Raw genomic sequence first — 17120 nt, forward strand, 5'->3', positions numbered from 1 at the left:
GCAGATATTGAATGAAGCTATCGATCGGGCGCAACAAAGAAAACACACAGTTCTGTTCCTTTTGTATCGAAGAACAAGATGTCATGATAAAAGCTCTGGCAGAGATGGACAGTGCTGGGACGTGGTCAGGGTGGCGGATGGTTCAGGATACCGCCTCTCTTTAATTTTCCGCGCAGGAGGAGGCTACAGAACAGCTGGTGTGAAATAACTACCCCTACAGGGAGGCATGCGCTGTAATTTATGATTGATGAATTATTCACACCCGCCATAGACTTTTCATCAGACCTCATTTCAACACACTTTGCAGAGGGAGTGTGGGAGGGAGGGGCAGCTGGGCTGGAGGTTTGTCACGGCCGGCCTTGAGAAAACCTCTGTGATGGTTTTATTCAATTGTCATAATCAAATTTGGAGGTAAAAAGGCAGAAATGTGGAAGAATATGCATGGATGATATTCTGTTCTCAAAAGTAAAGATAGTCATATGTAGCTTTAGGATTCAAACGTGGTTTTCACTGAAGGTTTTTAAAAATATTTCATGTGGTTTTAAGATAGAAATGTAAAAAGACTCTTTCAGTACTGACATCATTCATCATGAGGCTTCACCTTGAAGGTTCTTGATATTTTTCTCAGTCTCTAAAATCGACCTGACGTATGAACATGAATTAAGCAGTTTGACATTCATTACCATTCTGTAAATGTAAAAAATATATTCTATGGTGGGCTTAGTTTAATGAATGGCTCTCATTACCTGGGTCTAAAAATATATTCAATTAAACCTAGATATTCCTTATAATGGAGAGCCAGGTTCCCATATGTCTTCAGTGCCAGAAATGGACTTGAACGAGTTTCTCATTTCCATGCAATATGCAAAAATAACATGTTAATTAAAAATGAGAAAAAAATGCATTCCCTATATGTGAATGCTTAAGCAAGCCATTTCAACAATTAAGCCTAACCCTGTAAACCAAATAGCCTTTTTTATATTTATAATTTATTTTTAATATGGTAGATGTACTATCCTTTGGACATAGCTAATGTTTATATATTAGTCAGGGAAATTTGTCTCTTTTTTTTTTTACACTGCACAAATTGTTTTTACTGTGTTAAAAATAAATCTAATGTGACTATGGAACGAATTACAGAATACCACACTAGCTACGATTATCATTCTCTAAAAGTAATGACATATGAAAATGAGTGTGTGAAAATGGCTGAAGGGCTGAGCGGATGCAGAAGCTTCTTGGTGAGGTTCTCATTCTGATAAGGGCTAAAGCAAAGGTATTCTTCAGAATGCACGCATCAATATTTAATAAACCTGATGATGGACATATAACAGATGGATCTTTATTCCTCCCGATCTGTTAGCAGGCAAACTTCCCAGAGCACTGAAAACCTCAGAAACCACACCTTGAATTTTACTGGCTCTTTACTCAGGTACAGCATCTGTGCTGTGCCTGTGCAAATGATTATTTGCCAAAAGGATAGTAGACTTTTAGAGAGATTAAAAATATTGTTTATATAGATAAAGATTTGTGGTTTTGTGAATAGAAATCAAATGCTCATATTCTTGACCAGCTCTTGGTGACTCAAAAATATATAAAAAGCAATGATTACACATCTCATCACATCACTGTCTTTGTGCTGAGCTGACGTCATTTCAACTCATTCACACTGTTCCAAACACCCACTGCCAATACCATCACTACATCACTGCAGCCCCTGTTAACACTATGTCACTCAGTTTAGCCATTATCTTGTTTTATATTTTCAATGCATTGTAACATTCTTAGCTTCCATAACTACTAATCCTGCCCTCAGCCCTATACCATGGCTCTAATGATGGGACAACCTTTTCGTTCAAACAATGGCAGACGGGACAGGGTGGAAGAGGCATAAAGGCTTTGAAAAATCTGTTTGAAAACAATCATTAATTTAGCATTTCCATTTTTTGGTACCACTAGCGAGTCAGCGTTTCATCCCCTCATGCTGTCAGAACAAGAGCCAAATATCTAACATGGGAATTCAGCAAAACACACAGTTGATCATTGCTCTAATTTAACATGATTTTAGTTAATTGGGTACAATGCCAGCGGCAGAGTTTGACCTGAGGGACTGCTGGGAATAGTGGAACGTTATGGGTCTGTGGCAATCGCTATACTTTTGTAGGTCATTTTTTACACTCAGAAATATGGTTGGAACTAGCCTGCCTCTGATATTTTTATGTCCGCAGATTTTAAATGAGCTGAAATGGCCATTTATTTAGTTTTTCTCAATCACTTTGGCTGATTTTTTATTCTCCAAATTGTAAGTGCAACTGTTACAACTGTTTTATGGGACTTCAACTCTAATGCATATCTACAAAGTGTAGCAATTTGTCCAAAACATTCACGCTTCAAACCCTAGTTATTATATCAGTAAACTGGCCAATGCCACAAAATGGCAGTCAACCAAAATGTTTGTTATAAATTATTTTCTGTTGATACTGTCACTTATGAAATCCTATTGTGAATCACACTGAGCTTTTTAAAAAACAGATTTCAACTGTAGATAAACATTTACTGGGAAAGTCAATACTGTAGTATGCAGAAAAAGAGTAATGCATTGATTTTTGTAGCATTGTCTTCATGTAAACAGAAAACATTCATAATTTGCATAATCTGCTCACAGATTGAATCATTTTGAAGTCCCTTACATGCAGAGACAATGATTTTTTTTAAGTAATGAAGAGTATGACAATTTTGCTGGGAATCAATCATTATTTTAGATCAGCAAGCCATGTGCTACTGTGCAAATTGTAGGCTACTTAGACTGTTACTCTTTTGCACACCTGCCAAAACCCATGCAATTTGCTAAAATTCACATCTGGTGTGAACAAGAAACTAAATGTTTGGAAATCTGAATTTATTGTTTTCAGGAAACAATCTCATTAGAGAATTGAGCCGAAGTGACTGAGGAACAACAGCAAATACATAGGGTTTATAACAAATGATTGACTGAAATTTTCCCCCGATCCACTCCAATATAATTACTGTTTTCCGAGCTTGAGAAATACAAAAATATACACAGATGCTGTCATAAAAACTTTGTATGCACAAATGACTTAAGGTAAATATAACGCCAGGTGACGTTAATCTCAAGATGTTTTATCAATGTTTTACCACGGTCGCAACACTGATTAGGTAATTACATGATTGGAAAATGACATTTAAGCTGGACTGTATCTTTCAACATACCTTCCGATGTTAATTTTTTCATGATGAAACTTGCAATTACAGTAGGATGAAGAGATGATCTGTATACTCGTGCTCCATACCGTGCTATTGTTTGAACCAAAGCACATGTTGGTTTTGGAAACCCTTGACTGGAGTCGATTCCATTTGACGGATTCGATTCCATCGTATGGAATCAACTCTCTTAAAAGCCCTTTTAATTAAACAGCAATTCGCAACTCATTTGCTTATAGTTCTTCGAAACCCTTATTTCCATGAAACAGTTCTTTCGGACAGTTCAAATAGACCGATTCAGTCTTTTTCGTAATTGTAAATGATGTCAGTAGCACTTAGGCCAGGGGTAGGCAATGTCGATCCTGGAGTGCCACTGTTCTAGTTTAGCTCCAACCCTAATCAAACACACCTGAACAAGCTAATCAAGGTCTTAGGGTTACAGGCAGGTGAGGTTTTTTTCAGGGTTGGAGCCAAACTCTTCAGGACATCGGCATTCCAGGACCGACGTTGCCTACCCCTGACTTAGGCTATTCCAAACAATGGTGTCATGATATACAAATACAGAGTTCTGGCATGAAACTCTAAGTTGGCACAGTCCGATAGGATAGCTTGCCTTATCAGAAATCAGAATGAGCTTTATTGGCCTAGTATGTTTACACATACAAGGAATTTGTTGTAGTGACAGAAGCTCCACAGTGCAACAGAAAGACAGCAACAGGACAGGACACAGATAATAAAATAATACTATACAAATATGCAAATAGGCAATGTACAAAGCAGCAAAAACACAATATATAATATAGACAACTATGTATGTACAGGTCAAGTATGTGCAAATTAGAAATGAGAAAATAAAAATAAAATTAGTGAGTGTGGTGAATGGATAGTGTATTATAGTTGTGTGTTCCACGTTTATTGTTGCGTGTTCATGAGATGGATTGCCTGAGGGAAGGTCGTTCTGGTGCTCAGAGCTCTGTAGCGCCAGACGGTAACAGTTCAAAGAGAGAGTGTGCTGGGTGTGAGGGGTCCAGAGTGATTTTACCAGCCCTTTTGCTCACTCTGGATAAGTACAGCTCTTGGAGAGTGGGGAGGGTTATACCAATGATTCGCTCAGCAGTACGGATTACCATCCGTAGTCTTCTGAGGTCAGATTTGGTAGCTGAGCTGAAGCAGACAGTTATTGAAGTGCAGAGGACAGATTCAATGATGGCAGAGTAGAACTGTTTCAGCAGCTCCTGTGGCAGGTTGAACTTCCTCAGCTGGCGAAGAAAGTACAACCTCTGCTGGGCCTTTCTGACAATGGAGTCTATGTGAATATCCCACTTCAGGTCCTGGGAGATGGTGGTGCCCAGGAATCTGAATGACTCCACTGCAGTCACAGTGCTGTTCATGATGGTGATTGGCGGGAGAGCAGGGGGGTTTGGTCCATGATCATCTCCACAGTTTTGAGCGTGTTGAGCTCCAGGTTGTTAAGACTGCACCAGTCAGCCAGCTCTTTAACCTCCTGTCTGTAAGGAGACTCGTCACTGTCCTGGATGAGGCCGATCAGTGTGGTGTCGTCTGCAAACTTCAGGAGCTTGACAGAGGGGTCTTTAGATGTGCAGTCGTTGGTGTAGAGGGAGAAGAGCAGTGGTGAGAGAACACAGCCCTGAGGAGCTCCAGTGCTAATGGTACGAGTGCTGGATGTGAATTTACCAAGCTTTACTAAGTGCTATCTGTCTGTCAGGAAGCTGTTGATCCACTAACAGACAGAGGTGGGGACGAAGAGCTGGGTTAGTTTATTCTGAAGGGTTTCCGTGATGATGGTGTTAAAAGCGGAGCTGAAGTCCACAAACATGATCCTCACATAAGTCCCTGGTCTGTCCAGATGCTTCAGGATGAAGTGCAGTCCCATGTTGACTGCATCATCCACAGACCTGTTTGCTCTGTAGGCAAACTGCAGGGGTCCAGTAAGGGACCAGTGATGTCCTTTAGATAAACTTGTGGTTTATTATTATTATTAATTATAATAAGTAATATTAATATTAATAATTATTATTATTATTATTATTGTGGTGATTATGGTTTAGCTTGAGGGTGAAACCGCCTTGTACTGTTGTCCACAATGGAAAGTTTTGAGCACTACTTAATACTAGGCTACTGCAATTCTGATAATGATCAATGAATACTAAAGAAATTTAAAAGGTAAGCCTTTATATCCGCTGGTCATAGCAAGATGAACTCTAATGATTTTGCCTCCAATCTCTTTTTAAGAATAAAAAGAACAAACAGTGAGGAATTGATTCTTAGAGAAAACAACCTGCCAGGATGCTTATTCTGGGCCTGTCCTAATACCCAAACTTGCAGTCTTGGTCTGTCACTGGTGTACTCAGAGGAGCTACAGCAATGCTTGCTGTATAAAATTTGTAGTAACTTTGTTTAAATATATATATATATATATATATATATATATATATATATATATATATATATATATATATATATATATATATATTTGTTAAAAATCTTTATTATTTATTAAAAATTTTTATTATCACCTTGTCCAATCAAACTAGAGGTCTGTATAAAACGGCAATATAGAAAACCTGGTTCAATTAATAATGGATAACACACACTCAGGGAATAAATAGTGTTAGCTAATTTAAAATTCTTTGCTTAGCTCCGTTTAGTGACCTTATGTGCAGATTTAATCTTATTCAGAGGCTGGTGTGACTGAGGCAATGATTTATTGAGTTCAATATACTCTCAGCAGCGAACATGATTTATCAAAGGCTGCATCTGCTATCTGACAGTGATGACAGATAACCCTACGGACAACTGTTTACATTTGAAGCGAGAAAGGTATCATTGGAGATTGTGTTGTTTGCTCACTGCATCAGTAGGGCAGATATTGTTATCACTCTGAGTGATATCAGTGGAGTAATTACAATAATATAAAGAAAAGGACAATGTCATCCTCAATAGGGAAAAAAAATTCAGAGATGGCCAAAGTAGCAAGCACAGGTAAGATTTATTTGAATGACACCATTACATCAATCACTCAAAACCTATTAACACAAACAATTTCTGCATCTTTTAGTTCTTTATACTTTGCATTTACTTAGTAACATCAGTTTTTATGATAATATCTGAACTGAGTCTCCCCATTTTAACAGCAAGTTTGATTTCCATATTTTCATTAGCTTGTTACAGGTGTCCTGTGATTGCTGTGCTCCGTCTGGGGAGGGTGGAGGACGGGGAGAGTTTATGCTGAGGCGATCACTCACTTTTTGGGTTAATTCCTTTAGGTCCAACACATCAAATCTGTGAAAAGCTGCTGAAATGATCTGAGAACGAAAGTAGCAAATATTATTACCATCTTCCCAAATTTTAGATATGAGAGCTGTGTAATTAACTGTGAAAAAGCCCATATCTGTATAATTATGTTCTTTGACTCATCATATGCTCAGGGCCACAAAGGCAAGCTTGTCTTATCTTTCTTCCACAGTTCTAAATCCAATGAATACAAATAACAGGTCACAATGTGATGTGGTTCTCCATTTTGCTCAAGTCTTCAAGAGCCCGGCAGATTATAAAAGGGAGGGAAAAAAACAATTGGCTTTGCTTTGCCTTACCTGTCAAAGCAAAAGAGAAAAAATTGAGAGGTTTTCTTCCTTCCTCTATCTCCTTCACATCCTGCTGACAGCTCTATAAATCATTATGAAATAATTGTGTGTTTTTAATTAAATGTGAGGTGGTTGCTATCAGTATGCTGGGCTTTGGCGCAAACATTTTGTGTGCTTTTGAGGATGTGAGTGTAAGACTCATCTGTGCTCCAGTGCACAGGGTGGGGGCAATAACTCAGGCCTGGGGGGACAGCTATAGGCAGGCTGGTGTAAATACTGGCCCCTGGCTCGAGGAGAAGGACCTTGGTGATGGCAGTGCAGTAATTGAATGCTCTGTGTATTGTGTTATTACAGTCTGCATTGTCATATTTCATGCATGGCTGTGGCGGAGTGCACTGGAGTGGGGTTGACGTCCTTATCGGGGGAGAGCTGTCTCGAATGGGGTTGTGAATGCGAGATGGTCGATGGAAGCATGAGACTGGCGTCAACGGCATCACCGGCGGCGGTCAGACCGATCCGTGTCTCGTTCTCCATCTTAAACTTAGTCAAATCAGCTCATAAATCTCAGCTAATGTTCAGCAACATGGTCATCTATCAGGGAATTCTTTCCAGCCATTGTATTGATGATGAACCTGGGTAATGTCATTTTTTAAGTGAGTAGATGAATGGTGGCACATACATCCTACATGATAAGTGTAGTTTAGGATGATGAACATACATGTACTAGAGCACTGTGAGTATTTCATTACTTCCACATTTCAGTGGTTCATTTTCAAGCTGAACAGACAACCCAAGGACAGTTTTTGGTCTTTTTTGTCTTCGCAAGCAATTTCATCAAATTTATTACCTTGAAAAAGCTTTTTAAGTGACCGTTTGCTTCATAATATTTCATTATATTTGGAAAGAATTGCAGAGATATTTAGTAGGAATATTGCCCGTCTGATATAAATCTGTATATGAGGCTTAAAATACTCTAATATGATCCCTCTTTTTTGTTGTTATTCCAGAATTTACATGCAAAATATTTTGTCAAATTTTAATGGGGTTTTACTTGTTGAAACATAAGCTTTGCCAAAAGGATATTTCAGTCTTATCAAGTCGATAAAAGCTATACTGCATTCCTGTTGCCTAGATAGAAAATAGCCACCTGGGGGGATTTTTAAGAACTTGACACTCTTTTATAAAGTCCATAGTGAGCACAGCTGCCATTTTGTGCAAAGTATTCCTTTAAAATACTCTGAAAGTAGAATAAAGCTATACTTATACTATGGCTATAATATGAATGAAACGCATCAGCACAGATCCTATAGAGATACACCTTTAGCATAAGCCATCAAAAATGTCTTGCTCTCAAGAGCGTAACATCCAGCCAGTTAAATGTGTTGCTGTTGCAGATAACCCTTATGATAGGATGGCTTTACCCTGGATGATAAAAAGCAAAATGCAATTTAAAACTCCAAGCTAAACATGTGAGCGAAAAGGAGCAACATCCTATGACCTTGAGTATTGTGAATACTTAAACAATGAGATTTTCCACCCAGAACCACAGTTACCAATCTCATTTCAAGACAGGCTGTACCATGTCAATGGCCTTGCAATCACAAACACGGTTGGATGTCGATGGCATTGCCTGTCTTCCATATGATGCCCCATCTCCAAAGCTGCTTAAGATAGACCTATTACACCATCGAAGAAAATAAAAGAATACAATTCATGTTAACAATATGGCCTACCGGCAGGGGCTCTATACGCTTCCATTGTTGTCCTTTGATGAGATAGCCCTATCACTGCAGTTGGACGATTTCCAACCAGAGGACGGAATGGCAAAAGCCTTCCAATCAAATCACACGCTTCCAGTAGTGAAGAGGGGTGATGATGCACAAGCTGAGAACCAACAAGAGAGTGTTTACATTGTGATTGGTTCCACATCCCAGATGTTTCATAATTATCAGAATGTACATGTTTAGAGCCTTATGAAATGTAATCATCTTACACAATGCAATTAGTCTAGCAGATCCTGTTTGTATTTTCAGTGGGTTTTTTTATGTTATGTTACTGGTGCCAATGCCGCATAGAACACTAATCATAGATGGATATCTCGTGATCTCTGCAGCATGGAAATAGACACAAAGAGCTGGCTTCTTTTCTCTGCAGGGCAAAGGAAAAGCTTATCACTCAGACTGAAGCATGAAAGGGACGGTTAAACCAGGATACCAAGTACAACACATCATCTTCTTATTGCTTGTCATTTCTTCCATCCTTTTCTTTTTATCTTTATTATTAGCACTAGTTCCATTTTGAAGTACATCTCTTTTTATCCTCTCATCCCCCCTGCTGTACCTGAAAGGTAAATTGGGAAGGTTTGCCTGAGGCTTGACCAAATCTTCTGGTAGGCTTGTGTAGGTGTTCTGGTGAAGACAGCAGGCTTTAAAGTCCTGGCGGTGATGCCATCAGCATATAATTGATTCTTCACACTGATCAAAGATATACTGCGTAAGGATATTTTCATGTTCAGAGTTATGGGACATTTAATAAATAAGAAATTTTACAATGACGTGCTTCCTCAGTGCCTAATGAGCTCAAAAGTGTGACATCTATTCTTTGGAAAGGTACAGAACTTAATTTGTTATAATTTCAGGGGGGTTTACTACCTTTACAGCATTTATTAATCTAGGTCAATGTTATATTCTACATACACTAACTTAATGCATTATGAATGAACATGAATTAACAACGCACAATAGTATATCTATAAATTACCATTAGATGAATAAATGTTGTACATGCTCTCATATAACCAATTCATTAATAAATGTTAATGAATTAAACTTGTAAAGTGGTACCAAAAATGATGGCTCCCAGCTACATTTTTGTGCTATTTTTATATATTAATCGGGCCACCATAATTTAGCCTTAGCCACCAAGGAGAAAACTTATTTACATTTTGTGGTCTCTGTGAGTGGATTGTATTTTCAGACAAACCTAATAAAAACAGCAAAACACTAAGGGAGAGAGTTCCATTGATTTCTAAATCTTCATTCAGGTGTTTCACAGGTCAGAGAGTGACCTCTTCTATTTCCGCTGGCGATGGCACAGCTGAGCCTCTGGGCTGTCTGTCCACCCAAGCACTGACCCTAGACAAGACTGCAGAGCCCTGACATTTCTCTGGATGGAATATGAATGGCAGGGTGCCAGGAAACTGTTCTAGATTATAATACCTGCACATGTGAGGATTGACAATGAAGCCTTTTGACTGAGACATACACTCAAAATCCAAATCAATGTATTCGCTACCAGTGAAAAGTTTGGATTAAGATCTTTTAATTTTTTTTTTTAAAAGGCCTCACCAAGGTATTACTTAATCTGTAAAAAAAAAAAAAATAGTAGTACTGTGAGATATTATTACAATTTATAATAGTCCTAATTTTTTTCAATTTGAATATATTTGAATATTTTTATTCTGTGATGACTTTTTGGCAGCATTCTCATTACTTTACGTTACATGTGCTACTTCAGATTTTTGTGGAAACATGATACTTTTTTTGTTTGTTTTTTCATGGTTTCCACAAATATTTTAAGCAGCAAAAGCTATAATTAAAAATGTCCAAATGTCCAAATCAGCATATTAGAATGATTTTTTAAAGGATCATGTGACATTGATGACTGGCGTAATGGCTGCTGAAAATTCAGCTTTGCCAACACAGAAAAAAAAAAAAAAATAACATAGAAAATATTTATTTTAAACTGTAATAATATTTCACAATATTACTGCTTTACTGTATTTAAATTTTTTTTTAAATGCAGCCTTGGTGAGCTTAAGAGACCTTTCACATATATGTATATATATATATATTTCCAAATATTTGACCAGTAGTTACCTCAATATACATTTTTATAGGAATATTCCCCAAAATTTAAGTTGTCACTTACCTTTATGTTATCTAAAGAAATTTTTTCGAACAACATGAGGGTGAGTAAATGATAGATTTTTTTTTTGTGTGAGCCATCCCTTTAAGAGAAAATGAAACATCTGGAATCTAAGAGAGTTGCTCCATTAAGATATTCTGTTTGAATTTACTCTGCACTCGGCTGGTACTTATAATAGTTGGGAATTGTGCCAGTTCTGTCAAATAACTGCTTCACTACTCATGTTATCTGTTGAGTCCACACAATGAAATGCATGACTGTGTGCTACATTTGAATAAACGCTCTCACATTGTGTAACGCAGGGGCCAGCCAGTCAAACAGATGAGAGAGGCTCTTCTCATGCATGAGTGTACCTGGCAGACTGGCATGTGGGACACTGCTACCGTCGCTGGTGATTGACTGAGCAACTACATTGACATTTTGAAAAGAGCTTGACAGATGAGAGGCCCAGACGGTTTTCACCTACCATCACAAAATAAATTGGGCTTCCTATCAGCTGTAACCTTTAAAGTGTGTATTTACCTGTGTTTGTGTGTGTTTCCATGAAAACATCCAACAAAACCCAAACGTGGTGCATTGAGGCTTTAAACACCAGAATCACAGGAAATGTGTGCAAGTCTCATATGCGAAAAATGAATCTAGTGAGTTAGGCAATGAATCTAGTTAGGCAAAATTTCGAGACATATTAGGCACACTCCTGGTGCGAAGACTGTTCCAAAAAGTATGCAACTTAATTACGCTGCCTCCTAAGATACCTGCTTTTGGCCAAATTCCAAGGCAACATCGCATGTATGCTTAATAGAGAAGGCAATGACAGAAAGCATTACGACAAGACAATAAATAAAAAATGGCCACATAAGAGAAATGTTAATTATAAATATGCGAGAAACAGTTTAGTTTTATGCACTGAATAGAGTCTCTGAATTCTGACTCTATTTGCAAATGTAATAATTCCAAACCTTTTCAATAGAGTTTGTGACAGAATTAGGATAATTGCAATATATTTGAAATAATTAAGACATCAATAACTGGCTAAAAACATGCTGTGATTTCTAACAGTTATATTGTTGTTCAAATTTAACTATATTTTCACGATATTAGCACTATGAGCTTCTATTTTTCTTAGGTAACTAATAATGAACTATTGACACTGAACTTTCTGAGGTAGACATAAACATAATGGCAGATGACAAGTTGTTCATAAGTTGCTGTTTAATTAAAGGCTTACTGTAGTTGAAACACTGATTAAACAATTACATGGGAGATCACACATTTCAGTAAGTTGAAGCCCTATGCATTGATGAGTGAGCTGCTCATAGTATGAGCGTGTGTGGACTTGAATGAGGTGGGAAACGTAAGATTTTATAGAATTTTATTAAAACCTGCAAATGCAAAAGAGTGTTTTTTTTTTTGTTTTGTTTTGTTTTTTTAAACTGTCTGAAAAGAACCAGTTCACAAAAAATACTTCCCATCACTGGTAGCTGCTCAAACCAACCTGATGTCATGGGAAAACATAGCTATTTTTAAAGGTATTTATAAAGATTTCATATACAGTACATTCATATGATGTGAATCATACAAAAACATATGATTTTTAGAAACAAAGTAAGCATGAAGGACCACCCCATAACCTCACTGAAACAACCATCACTGGAGTGTATGCAGATCACAATAATTCATATGAATTCACCAACAATTCACCAAAACCTAAGACAGTTTTGAATTTCGATGAGATTGTATTGGTTCAAACTAGTGATGGGTAATCTTAAAATTTGTTCACACTTCTAAAAGGTCATTTCCTGGTAATCCTACAATTTCAAATCCCAGAAAATTGCGCTGAATTATTTCCCTGTATTTCTCAAAAGGTCCTGTTCACATATCATCTCTAAACTGTAATTTACCAGTAATTTTACAAAAAGGGCTGTGTGTGAAAGCCGCTGTGATTTCTTGTCTTCAATAAATATGGATATTCTCAGCAGTAGATCTGTCACACCACTTTAAAGAGTGTCAAAATTACATTTACAATTTTTTCTCATATACAGTGTTGGGGGTAACGCATTACAAGTAACGCGAGTTATGTAATAATATTACTTTTTTCAAGTAACTAGTAAAGTAACGCATTACTTTTTAATTTACAAGAAAATATCTGAGTTACTTTTTCAAAAAAGTAACACCAGTAACTTTGTTCCCATTTATTGACTGACAGTGCATTGTGTGAACATGCTGTTACTGTAGTTCTAGACTAAACGTGAATGTGCATTAATTCATCCCACTCGCAAAAAAACAGATTTAGTATTCATCAAAATGAATTAAAACAGTGAAATGCAAACTCAGAATATGACGCAAACCTGCAATAATTAAATATGTTAAACAACACAAATGTGTCTAATCCCATTTTATTAATCAATGTCTTTGCTGCTGACCTTTGATGATCCAGTTCAACCATCCTAATAAGCAAAAAATGACTTTAGATAAACTAACAATTGTGCTTCATTGTTTTTAATTGCTGAAGAGTGTTGAACCTTCTTCTCCTGCGTTCTACTTTACAGACGTGAATTTACTTTTCCTTCAGCCTGAGGTTTATTCATTAGCCTTTTTGGTGTGAAAGGGCTTTTACATTTGCTATGATTAGAACTTTTGCATTACAACACATTACTTTCCATAAAACGTAGCTATGTAACGTAATTAGGTACTTTTTAGGGAGTAACGCAATATTTAAATGCATTACTTTTAAAAGTAACTTTCCCCAACACTGTATATGTATATAAATATATATACATATATATAGTATCTACACACTCAGCGGCGACTTTATTAGGGAAACCTGTTTAATTGCTTGGTAACACAAATTGCTAATCAGCCAATCACATGGCAGCAACTCAATGCATTTAGGCATCTAGATGTGGTGAAGACGACTTGCTGAAGTTCAAACCGAGCATCAGAATGGGGAAGAAAGGGGATTTAAGTGACTTTGAACGTAAAATGGCTGTTGGTGCCAGACAGGCTGGTCTGAGTATTTAAAAAACTGAAGAGAAAATATCCAGTGAGTGGCAGTTGTGTGGACGAAAATGCCTTGTTGATGTCAGAGGTCAGAGGAGAATGGGCAGACTGGTTAGAGATGGATCCATGTTTTCATGTTCTTTACGCCAATTTCTGAACCTACCATCTGAATGTTGCAGCAGAAATCGAGACTCATCAGACCAGGCAACGTTTTTCCAATCTTATATTGTCCAATTTTGGTGAGCCTGTGCAAATTGTAGCCTCCGTTTGGAGGTGGTGTAATGGTGTGGGGGATATTTTTTTGGCACACTTTTGAGTACATATTAAAAGTAATTTGAGCCAATGGGATCGCTTGGTGTTCTAAGCTGACCCGATTTCAAGGGGGGTCTCGATTTCTCATGACAACGGCGGTGCTGCTATAATGACACGTTAATAATCCCGCCCACTCTAAAGCGGTACTAAACTGCAGTGGAAACACAACCCGAGCCAAACAGAGCCGTGTCGTGCTGTTCTGAGCCGTGCGGAGTCGTACCACGCAGTGGAAAAGCGCCATTTGAGCCCCTTAGTACCAATTGAGCATCGTTTAAATGCCACAGCCTACCTGAGTATTGTTGCTGACCATGTCCATCCCTTTATGACTACAGTGTACCCATCTTCTGATGGCTACATCCAGCAGGATAATGCGCCATGTCACAAAGATCAAATCATCTCAGACTGGTTTCTTGAACATGACAATGAGTTCAATTTACTCAAATGGCCTCCACAGTCACCAGCTCTCAATCCAATAGAGCACCTTTGGGATGTGGTGGAACGGGAGATTTGCATCATGGATGTGCAGCCGACAAATCTGCAGCAACTGCGTGATGCTATCATGTCAATATGGACCAAAATCTCTGAGGAATGTTTCTATGCCACATAGAATTAAGGCAGTTCTGAAGGCAAAAGGGGGTCCAACCCGGTACTAGCAAGGTGTATCTAATAAAGTGTCCAGTGTGTGTGTGTGTGTGTGTGTGTATAGACATACAAATACAGAAACATGCTGAAAATACTCACAGCACAAATACAGTAACATGCTGAAAATACATCGCAAACAAACAGAAACATGCTGCAAATACAATACAAACAAATATAGAAACATGCTGCCAATACTCACAATGCAAACAAATACAGAAACACACTGCAAATACAGAAACATGCTGCAAATGCAAACAAATTCATAAATGCCCTGCAAATACTCACAACGCAAACAAATACAGAAACATGATGCAAACAAAGCGCAAACAAATACAGAAACATTGTGAAAAAAACTCACAGCACAAAAACAGAAACATACTGTAAATACAACGCAAACAAACAGAAACGTGCTGCAAATACAACGCAAACAAATACAGAAACACACTGCAAACACAGAAACGTGCTGAAAATACTCACAATGCAAACAAATATAAAAATGTGGTGCAAATACACACAATGCAAACAAATTCAGAAATGCCCTGCAGATACTCACAATGCAAACAAATACATAAATGTGTTGCAAATACTCACAACACAAACAAATACAGAAACATGATGCAAACATAGCACAAACAAATCCGGAAACATGCTGCAAATACTCACAATGCAAACAAATACAGAAACATGCTGAAAATACAACGCAAACAAATACAGAAACACACTGCAAATACAGAAACATGCTGCAAATACTCACAATGCAAACAAATACAGAAATGTGGTGCAAATACTCACAATGCAAACAAATTCATAAATGCCCTGAAAATATTCACAATGCAAACAAATGCATAAATGTTTTGCAAATACTCACAACACAAACAAATACAGGAACATGATGCAAACATAGCGCAAACAAATACAGAAACATGCTGAAAAAACTCACAGCACAAATACAGAAACATACTGAATATACAACGCAAACAAACACAGAAACATGCTGCAAATACATAACAAACAAATACGTAAACATGCTGCAAATACTCACAATGCAAGCAAATTCAGAAATGCACTGCATATACTCACAGCACAAACAAATTCAGAAACATGATGCAAACATAGTGCAAACAAATACAGAAATAAGCTGAAAAAACTCACTGCACATGTAGCGCCCCCATAAGTACGTTTTAAGGGGGAAGGCTAACCGGAGTTCTTTTACATCTAATAGACACTAAAATGTCTGTTATTCTGATAAGGGCAAAAGATTAATTGGTTTGCTCGTGTTCTCAAATAAACTTGCAGTAAAGGGAAATAAAATAACAGAATAAGCAACAACAATTAAAGCAAACAGATAAACTTTACTGAAAATAAAATAGAATAGTAAACACAAAGATATGAATTGGAAGATAATCAAAAGGCAATGGACCGTTTAACTTTCCTGATCCTAAATAAACTAACAGCCGGCAGAAATCAAATTAAACACAGTTCTCGTTTCACGCTTGGGTTCGTAGTAGCCTAAACTCATCGTGGCTACTTCACTCCAAGGAGCAAAATAAAATAAATAAAAGGAATGAGCTCACTGTGCACGTATCATGTAATAGCACCGTCAGTAGATCGTGCAGCGTTCTCTCAGTCTCAGGGCAGCACTCTATCCAGTCGTACGGCCCAGACTGTACGTCCAGTCTGTTTAGTCAACAAATGTGCAAAAGTCCAAGCTGCGCGTGAATCAACCGAATCGAGCCTTTAGTCAAAGCACTAATCAGCATTGAGATATAATCTGATAGCTCATAAGGATTAGTCACCCTAATCTATCAGATGTCAACCCAGAAATATGTTATTCACATATCACTGTTTCTATTCCTCGCGCTCTCTGCGCACTGCCTTTTTTTCCCTCCTAGTCCGACGTCATCCCCTTCTTCTTCGGCACCTCCACAAGACACCCGGTGAGACTCTATGTCACTTCATAAAATAAAGTAAACATTTTACGTCAAGCGACTATAATGAATATTTCTTTTACAGAAATGGAAAAATGTACAATATGAAAATAAACAAATTTAACAAATCACCGACTCATGTCTCATTTATTATATTACCCCATTTACACTGGGTTACACACAAATACAGAAACATACTGAAAATACAACGCAAACAAACACAGAAACGTGCTGCAAATACATCACAAACAAATACGGAAACATGCTGCAAATACTCACAACGCAAACAAATGCAGAAACATGCTGAAAAAAAATGCAAACAAATACAGAAACACTCTGTAAATACAGAAACGTGCTGCAAATACTCACAATGCAAAAAAATACAGAAACGTGCAAATAATCACAGCGCAAACTTTTTTCTAAACTTGCTGGTGTTTTTTTTTTTTTTTTAGTTTGCAGCACACTGAGCTCTCTAGAACCACAC

Source organism: Barbus barbus, assembly GCF_936440315.1.
Source record: "Barbus barbus genome assembly, chromosome: 38".
In the NCBI taxonomy this organism is placed as follows: Eukaryota; Metazoa; Chordata; class Actinopteri; order Cypriniformes; family Cyprinidae; genus Barbus; species Barbus barbus.